Raw genomic sequence first — 9,498 nt, 5'->3', positions numbered from 1 at the left:
CTGCTCCTTTCATCTAAGATTTACTTGTAAAGTAACAAATATACTGCATTATAATAGACGATCGTAATATAAAAAGATAGATAAAGTTTAAAATAAGATTTCATAATAAATGTTAGGTTAATGACAAGAATGTAAATGATGGTGAACAATCGAATACCGAATCTTCGTTGAAGCTTTAATATAGTTTTCCTTTAGAGAGAAAATACTCCGAGATAAACTTCGCGTCGATGAGCTTGGAGAATCCTTAAGATTTCAAAGAAGGTACGGTAGTTCTACGCACGTATGTATGGAGATCGCGTTCCATGTATTTATTGACTTTAGATAACTATTTATGAAAACAGATTTCAACTAAAGAAGCAAAATATACTATAATATATATGAGCATTGTATCGATACAGAAGGGTTTGACACGATATTCTTATAGACGTCTCGATATCGTTGCTCACCCGATACGTTCGATTGTAACCCAGAGTTCGGATGGTGTTAAGAAACCGTTAAATAAGAAGTATATTAGTATAGGATCGGTTAATTTTCATGTCATTGTTTTCTTACAGTTAATTCGACAACGGTACGTTTCGATATAGATTCGTTTTGGACAACGAACAATCTGTACCGCATCAATTAGGAATAATATGTCTCGTTTCTCCAATAATAGCATTAGATCTGTACGGAATTGCATTTATATCAAAAGACGATATATCGGGGGACGTAGATTTGAAAAGATATATTTTCATAGTTATAACCGAAAGTCTATAACTCGAATGTAAATTGGTAGTTTCGACGGAATCGAGAGCAACGCTTGATTTTGTGCTTCCTTCTAAGACGATAGTCAACGTAAAATTTATTGGTAAAGTTTGCTACTTCTACTACGTTTTATCTTTTAACGCCTCGAACATAAATCGTATGATATTCTAAAGGATTTATGTATTTAATATGAGAAATAAGTAAACGGTTCCAAGCTCGATGAACGTTTCGACGAAGCCGGAATATGGAACGTCGTTCGCGCTCGACCGTTCAGTCCTCCGTTCGGCTCATATCATATAGGGTACGCATTAAATGAGAGCGACCGCCAGACAGTTAAAATACGCGAACGAGAAGCATACGCACGTACGTAACTTTGTCAAACGAATCGTGATTAGAACGTTCTTATAAGAAAATTAAGAAATTATATCAGAATGTCGGACGTCGATATTAGCGGACAAGCGGTTTCTCCTTCGTCGAATCAAGGGAGTGGAGGAAATTCCGCCGCCGTTGTTAACGCATCGTCAACAGGCACACCGGCCGGGTCGAATTCATCTTCGGTGTCGGCTACGGGAGCCGCATCAGCTACAGCCGGTAGCGCAGGTTCGTCTGCAGGAGGGAAGAAAGAAAAATCCACTTCGAGCAAGGCGAAGAGTTCTAAATCGAAAGTTAGTCATCCTCCGATCGCTGATATGGTAACGAGTGCAATTAAAGGATTGAAAGAGAAAGGCGGAACTTCCTTCAGAGCTATTAAAAAATACATAGCGGCCAATTACAAAGTGGATGCTGACAAATTATCGCCCTTTATAAAGAAATATATAAAGACGTGGATCGCTTCGGGTGTTTTGGTACAAACGAAGGGCAAAGGAGCTTCCGGATCATTTAAATTAGCGGCTTCGGCACGTAAAGCAGGAGGTACGACAGCCGCAGGTACGAAGAAAAGAAAAACGGCCACTGCCAAAACCGGACAGAAAAATAAACGAAAACCAGTAGGAGGTGCCGCGACAGCTACGACAGCCGGTGGTAAAAAAGCGTCTGCCAAAAAAACCTCAGAGAAAACGGAAAAAAAGACGACCGCCGCCTCCGCCTCAACTAAGAAAACCACAGCTAAAAGTAAGAAAGGTGAATCTGCAACTTTGGCCGAGAAAAAAGCTTCTGCCAAAAAAGCCGTCGAAAAGAAAACAGGAAAGAAATCTACCGCCGCCACGACTACGTCCGCTTCCAATGCCGCCGCTAATAGTTCATCTTCGAAAGCAGCAAAAAGCAACACGGCCGCAAGATCCCGAAATCGCCTTCCAAAGCGAAAAAATCTAATAAAGCCGGACCTACGAAAAAGCCCAAGGCGCCTAAACCGAAAAGTGCTAAGACGACGACCTCAACTGTTCGTGTTGCCGCTGGTGAAGGTGCGAAAACTAAAAAACCAGTATCACCAAAGAAAAAGAAATAAAACTATTTCTACTACGTATGACGATATATTAAACAGGCGACACATTTCATCGTCAGATCAAGAAGACACGGAGTTGAAAATTACAAATATCCCGACACTCCTGGACGTGCTACGACTTCCCTAAAAAATACGTTCGTCCAAGACCGTATTTTTTTAATAGAAAAAAAAACGGTTCTTTTCAGAACCACAATATAACTTTATAAAAGAAAGAATATTTATATAATTTATTTATTATCTTATTATTACTTAAATGATTATTTTCTAGATAGAGCCGTAACTAATTAGGGAACCGATCGATCGATACTCTAAAACAGTAATAAAGGAATATTCAGTACAGATCAGATTATTTATAAATTTTCTAGTTAATATTTATTCTTTAATAAGAACGCGTATTCTAACTTCTTTTTTATACGATTTTGTTGGCCCTGAAAAGGACCGATATTAAAGGGCGTATGCAAAACTTTAAACGGTTTGCGTTATCTATTTGGTTTTGCTGTCTGTCTTTTTAGGCAATAATACTGCTTGAATGTTAGGCAAGACGCCGCCCTGGGCAATAGTAACGCCAGATAACAGTTTATTCAATTCCTCGTCGTTTCTGATGGCCAATTGTAAATGCCTAGGGATAATCCTTGTTTTCTTGTTGTCTCTAGCGGCGTTACCCGCCAACTCGAGAACTTCGGCCGCCAGATATTCCATTACGGCAGCTAAGTAAACGGGAGCACCGGCCCCTACGCGTTCGGCATAATTTCCTTTCCTTAGAAGTCGGTGAATACGACCGACAGGAAATTGTAATCCCGCACGATTGGAACGAGACTTCGCCTTTCCCTTCACTTTTCCGCCTTTACCACGTCCGGACATGTTAATCTCGATCGTTGTTAGATACTGCTCACCTTTAAATCAAAAACGGTACTGGAAATTTCTTACAGATCGGCCTGGAATTTTGTCCGCGAGCCAAACTCGTTATATCATACGCGACCAATCAGACTCTAACTCGGGCTATGGGCGGGGCTTAGAAGTGTTCCTTCGAATGTTATAAGTTCTAGAATTAAAGGCATTTTTTTAGTTAAGTACTCTTTGAGGTACGTGAGACGTCGGGATTTTTATTTCGAAATGCCACCGAAGACAAGCGGTAAGGCGGCCAAGAAAGCCGGAAAAGCCCAGAAAAATATCTCTAAGAGCGACAAGAAAAAGAAGCGCAGGAGGAAGGAAAGCTATGCGATTTACATATACAAAGTTTTAAAGCAGGTTCATCCCGATACGGGTATCTCCAGCAAGGCCATGTCGATCATGAATTCTTTCGTGAACGATATATTCGAAAGGATAGCCGCCGAAGCGTCGCGTCTCGCCCATTACAATAAGAGATCAACGATCACGAGCAGAGAAATCCAAACCGCCGTTAGGTTATTGTTACCCGGTGAGTTGGCTAAGCACGCCGTTAGCGAAGGTACCAAAGCAGTCACCAAATATACCAGTTCTAAGTAAATTAATTCACATACCTATGTGTGTTTCAATATACTACTTACCTGCAAAATCGGTTCTTTTCAGAACCACAATTGGATATACATTTTAAAAAATGAAATGTTAAACAGTAGCTGACATTTTATAAAAACAGAATTTTCAGATATATATATATATATTGTAGTTATTGTATTGAATTATATTATATCATTATAATCTGTTATATAGTAAGTATATAGAATAAGTTTTGTAAAAATGGTACGGCCCGAGATTGTTATTTAAAAATAAGGTAAAGTATTTCTGGAGTGACTTCGAAAATATGTGTATTCATTTTTATTACGTTTATGACTATATGATAATTAATTTATTTTTCCTAACTGTGGCTAATTGTGGATTGTGGCTAATTTCTACACGATAAGTATTAATCACGGGAACGTCTCGAAATGAACAAATAGGAACTGTAATTAATCAAGAATTTAGAATGGAACTATCGTCCTAATATAATGAGGATCGTCAAAGAGAAGATACTTTTTTTTTCGTTTACTAGGTTGACCTTGCTTGGGGACAGTGGAACTCAGTGGAAAATCGCTGATGGTGGGTGAGGAGGATAGGCCTGTGGTCAGAATCGATATCTTGGAGTACTTGCAGGTCAGAGGCTTGATTCGAATTTTGATAGATAAAAAAGTCAATTATTGTCGGTCGATTGGAGGAGTAGTGAGTTGGTTCGCTTGGAGCAATAAGCCCAAGTTCCAACTCATCTATTATCCCGGCCGATAGTAATTCTTCCAATAGCTGTGTGGTTGATGGCGTTGAAAATGGCCTGAAAATCTCCTTGGTCATCTGAATATGTTCCGAAGAGTATTTCGCCAATGGAGATCGGGTTCGTGTTCTAGTGGAATCCAGACCAGCCAGACGACTGTTATCTTGAGTTCCCCGTACATGAGTGGGGGGAGGAATTGGTCTTTTGGGTTTGGTTGTTTTTGGAGTAGGTCGGCACTTGCATCCCGAGTAATTTGCGGTGTATGGTTCTCAACAGTTGGTGCATTTCGGCGGGGAATTTCTGTCTTTGGGACTTGACGTAGGCCGGAGTGGCTTTACAGTTGGCCGATGAATGACCGTAGAATTGGCAGTTAAAACGTTGAACGCGCCTGCCGTTGCCGCGCTGGGCTTGGACTTTTACCACCTGATTCATTAGGCGGTCGACCGCGAAGATACGGCGTTCCTCTCGAGGAACCGACCAACATGGATTGGATTGAAACCGAGCTTCATGAGCGCGGTTCGGACTTCGAGTTACCATTACGTCGAGAGAGAAATATAATATATTAGCTGACCCCGCAGACACTCCGTACCCTGTACTCAATGGATAAATAAAGGATTCATTCTATCAAATTCTTCGTTCAAATCACTTTCGAATCATCCTTAGGAACATTCTGATATCGGAAAACCTTATCCGTAGTCGATAAACGATATCTAACGGATGAATTATAGAAAATGGCCAATAAGCGGCAAATATCCGATCGTAAGGGTGCACCATCGTTTCGGCGAATCATTCTTTTGGAATCTTACGTTCTACAAGCAAAACATTTATTCATAGGTATATACCGATAATAACGAACGGGCCGACGTAACAACCTAAAATGTCCTGAAATACGTGAGAACAGTTTTACTCCGATCGCCGTATCGATATGTGACAGTATCCATCCTATGAAGGATCTTTACATTCTACTAGCATAATTTTATGGATCGGAATTTTCCGACTTTTAAAGAACGTGATCGGCAGTCTAGAAACGGCCTGAGGACGTATTAACACGAGAGGTTAAAATTATTGCTTTAGAAGTTCACGTTGTCTAAAGCTAAAGTTTATTCATCGGAACATTCCGATAATAACGAGAACGGGCAGACGTAAAAAACGAAAAATTTGCGCAACGTCCGTATAAACGATCTGTTCTAAAACACCCATACATTTCCGATAGCTGGCGAGAGACCCGCGCTTAAATCGTGTGCGCTTCTACGTGGGGCGATACGAGAGACGGATACGACGGGTCGGGTCGACCGGCGCTGTGACACTTTTACCGAGTGGCTTTTGATCAGCGAAGGTGGTATTACATATTATATGTTAATATATAAGATCCGAACCGTATTTTTTTATTTATCTAAATAAAAAGCGTATTTCGTCGTGTTATTATATATTCGTAACGCTCTCGCGATTTTGTATCGTCGTTTCGTTGTTCTTCCTGGTCGGTTTTTTTCGATATATCGGGAAGCGTACGACGACGACGACGGTATCACTGCGAGATCGCGAATTCGGCGGGAACATTCGGCTTCGTTAGAAGAAGATGATCCACGATTCATATGCGATTGGAATTATTATTTTTATGGACGTATCGGTTTTTCATCGGAACGTTCATAAAACAGCAACACATTTTGCGATAGCTCTCTGCTCTCCGAGCGAGAATAAAATAAAAAATCACGAAACGTTTCTCGTACGAGGTTTCCTTGTCGCTTTATATATTTCTATCTAGCGAAGGGTTCGGAGAGAATGTTTTTCGAGGTCTTATAAACGCCGAACGATATTTTGCGGCATCCAATTTTCGACGTAGTCGACGATCGTCGTCGATAATCGAGATAATTGGGTGCCTAGTCGATCGGTTGTGTATAAAAAAAACAAAAGATGTGTCTAAGATGATGATATCGTTTTGTTTTATTAGACAACTAATATTAAAATGTAAGAGCGTGGCGCCTCGGACCGGTTTTTCCGTCGTCTAGGCGCGCTATCATGCACCTCCTTTTTATTAGTCGTCGATATATATTATATATCGTCGTCTTACGCACACGTTTCTTTATAAGTCAAACTTATAAAATAAACTGTGTCTGTATTTGTTTTATCTGCTTCGTGTCGATAAAATAATAAGAACAGTTCCCTGGTTGATCCTGCCAGTAGTCATATGCTTGTCTCAAAGATTAAGCCATGCATGTCTCAGTACATACCGAATTAAGGTGAAACCGCGAAAGGCTCATTAAATCAGTTATGGTTCCTTAGATCGTACCCACAATTACTTGGATAACTGTGGTAATTCTAGAGCTAATACATGCAAACAGAGCTCCGACCAGAGATGGAAGGAGTGCTTTTATTAGATCAAAACCAATCGGTTTCGGGTTCGCGCTCGTCATCGTACAACTTGGTGACTCTGAATAACTTTAAGCTGATCGCACGGTCTCGCACCGGCGACACATCTTTCAAATGTCTGCCTTATCAACTGTCGATGGTAGGTTCTGCGCCTACCATGGTCGTAACGGGTAACGGGGAATCAGGGTTCGATTCCGGAGAGGGAGCCTGAGAAACGGCTACCACATCCAAGGAAGGCAGCAGGCGCGCAAATTACCCACTCCCGGCACGGGGAGGTAGTGACGAAAAATAACGATACGGGACTCATCCGAGGCCCCGTAATCGGAATGAGTACACTCTAAACCCTTTAACGAGGATCAATTGGAGGGCCAGTCTGGTGCCAGCAGCCGCGGTAATTCCAGCTCCAATAGCGTATATTAAAGTTGTTGCGGTTAAAAAGCTCGTAGTCGAATTTGTGTCTCGCGCCGCCGGTTCATCGTTCGCGGTGTTAACTGGCGTGTTTTTCGCGAGACGTCCTGCCGGTGGGCTTAGTCGTGTCGCGTCGCCGTCGCGCGTGCGTTTCGGCGTGCGTGTTGTGCGCGTCGTGGTTACGACGGCCCAACTCAATCCTGCCGCGGTGCTCTTTACTGAGTGTCGAGGTGGGCCGGCACGTTTACTTTGAACAAATTAGAGTGCTCAAAGCAGGCTAAAATTTCGCCTGAATACTGTATGCATGGAATAATGGAATAGGACCTCGGTTCTATTTTGTTGGTTTTCGGAACCCCGAGGTAATGATTAATAGGAACGGATGGGGGCATTCGTATTGCGACGTTAGAGGTGAAATTCTTGGATCGTCGCAAGACGAACAGAAGCGAAAGCATTTGCCAAAAACGCTTTCATTGATCAAGAACGAAAGTTAGAGGTTCGAAGGCGATCAGATACCGCCCTAGTTCTAACCTTAAACGATGCCAGCTAGCGATCCGTCGACGTTCCCTAATATGACTCGACGGGCAGCTTCCGGGAAACCAAAGCTTTTGGGTTCCGGGGGAAGTATGGTTGCAAAGCTGAAACTTAAAGGAATTGACGGAAGGGCACCACCAGGAGTGGAGCCTGCGGCTTAATTTGACTCAACACGGGAAACCTCACCAGGCCCGGACACCGGAAGGATTGACAGATTGAGAGCTCTTTCTTGATTCGGTGGGTGGTGGTGCATGGCCGTTCTTAGTTGGTGGAGCGATTTGTCTGGTTAATTCCGATAACGAACGAGACTCTAGCCTGCTAACTAGGCGCTTTTTGACATCCTAAAGGCCCGCCGGCCGCGTTGCTTTCGGGTTTCGCGGTTCGTGCGCGGTTTTTACTGTCGGCGTACAAACTATTCTTCTTAGAGGGACAGGCGGCTTCTAGCCGCACGAGATTGAGCAATAACAGGTCTGTGATGCCCTTAGATGTTCTGGGCCGCACGCGCGCTACACTGAAGGAATCAGCGTGTCTTCCCTGGCCGAGCGGCCCGGGTAACCCGCTGAACCTCCTTCGTGCTAGGGATTGGGGCTTGCAATTGTTCCCCATGAACGAGGAATTCCCAGTAAGCGCGAGTCATAAGCTCGCGTTGATTACGTCCCTGCCCTTTGTACACACCGCCCGTCGCTACTACCGATTGAATGATTTAGTGAGGTCTTCGGATCGACACGCGATGGCGTTTCGGCGTCGTCGATGTGTAGGAAAAGATGACCAAACTTGATCATTTAGAGGAAGTAAAAGTCGTAACAAGGTTTCCGTAGGTGAACCTGCGGAAGGATCATTACAGTGTGTTGTTATGCCTATATATATATAATAGGTAAACGTACAAGTCTGTAAAAATCATTGTCGAACGTTAAAGAGCCATCTACGAAGTTCGGAAGTTCCGATCGAATTTCGACGTCGTCAACGTAGCTGTTTTCGGGTACCTATAATATATGGTTTTAAAAGATGTACGCCCGAAAGCGGAGATATATACGATGAAGATGTTGTTATATAGGACGACGAGTAATAATCGTCGGCCTACGACGGATTTCGTTATAAATGGACAAATCGAGCGCAAAATAAAACGATTTTGCCAATTATATTTCTAATCGACGTTTCGATCCTCATATCGACGAACATATACGATGATCGGTAATGTGATTAGTTTACGAAAATCTTATCACCCTTCGTTTGTTTCATTCCAAAAGGGTGAGATTTAGTTTACGAAAATATTGCCAAACTATGATCAGCGTATGCTCTTTTGTTGTCGTACGAGGTGAGACGACGAAAATTTACAACGAACGTCACCATTTCGAGTAGTCTGTCTCCGCTCCTCTCGTTGTGTGTAGTGGAGAAGACGAAAATAAACCGTAAGAGCGTTTTAAAGTCGACGGCGGCTGCGAAAGGGGCGCAAGCGCTGTCTATGACGTGAGCGCGCGTCGTCGTCGTCGTCGTCGTCTTATAATAGAAACGTTTCGATATGCGTTTAAAACCTAACTTAAAAAAAGATTACCCTAAACGGTGGATCACTTGGCTCGTGGGTCGATGAAGAACGCAGCTAATTGCGCGTCAACTTGTGAACTGCAGGACACATGAACATCGACATTTCGAACGCACATTGCGGTCCTGGGATCTCATACCCGGACCACTCCTGGCTGAGGGTCGTATCTCATTTCAAGACTGCTCGGATTTTCTTTGATCTTCGCGATCGACGAGAAATGTCTGAGCGTGCTGAGCGTATAAGCGC

General features: G+C 42.9%; 2 non-coding genes across 2 annotated transcripts; both read left to right on the top strand.

Moving 5' to 3' along the window:
* Positions 1-6,564: 6,564 nt before the first annotated feature.
* Positions 6,565-8,553, top strand: LOC143206023 (small subunit ribosomal RNA). Its single transcript, XR_013008066.1, has one exon. It is a non-coding gene; the product is annotated as a small subunit ribosomal RNA (ribosomal RNA).
* A 708-nt stretch (positions 8,554-9,261) lies between these two features.
* LOC143206021 (5.8S ribosomal RNA) lies at positions 9,262-9,416 on the top strand. Its single transcript, XR_013008064.1, has one exon. It is a non-coding gene; the product is annotated as a 5.8S ribosomal RNA (ribosomal RNA).
* The last annotated feature ends 82 nt before the right edge of the window (positions 9,417-9,498 follow it).

Source organism: Rhynchophorus ferrugineus, unplaced genomic scaffold (genome assembly GCF_030347505.1).
Source record: "Rhynchophorus ferrugineus isolate W39M unplaced genomic scaffold, kcgeb_rfMv2 rfM512, whole genome shotgun sequence".
Taxonomy (NCBI): Eukaryota; Metazoa; Arthropoda; class Insecta; order Coleoptera; family Curculionidae; genus Rhynchophorus; species Rhynchophorus ferrugineus.
Note: the sequence above shows the minus strand (reverse complement) of the source record. Positions and strands in the feature narration are given on the sequence as shown.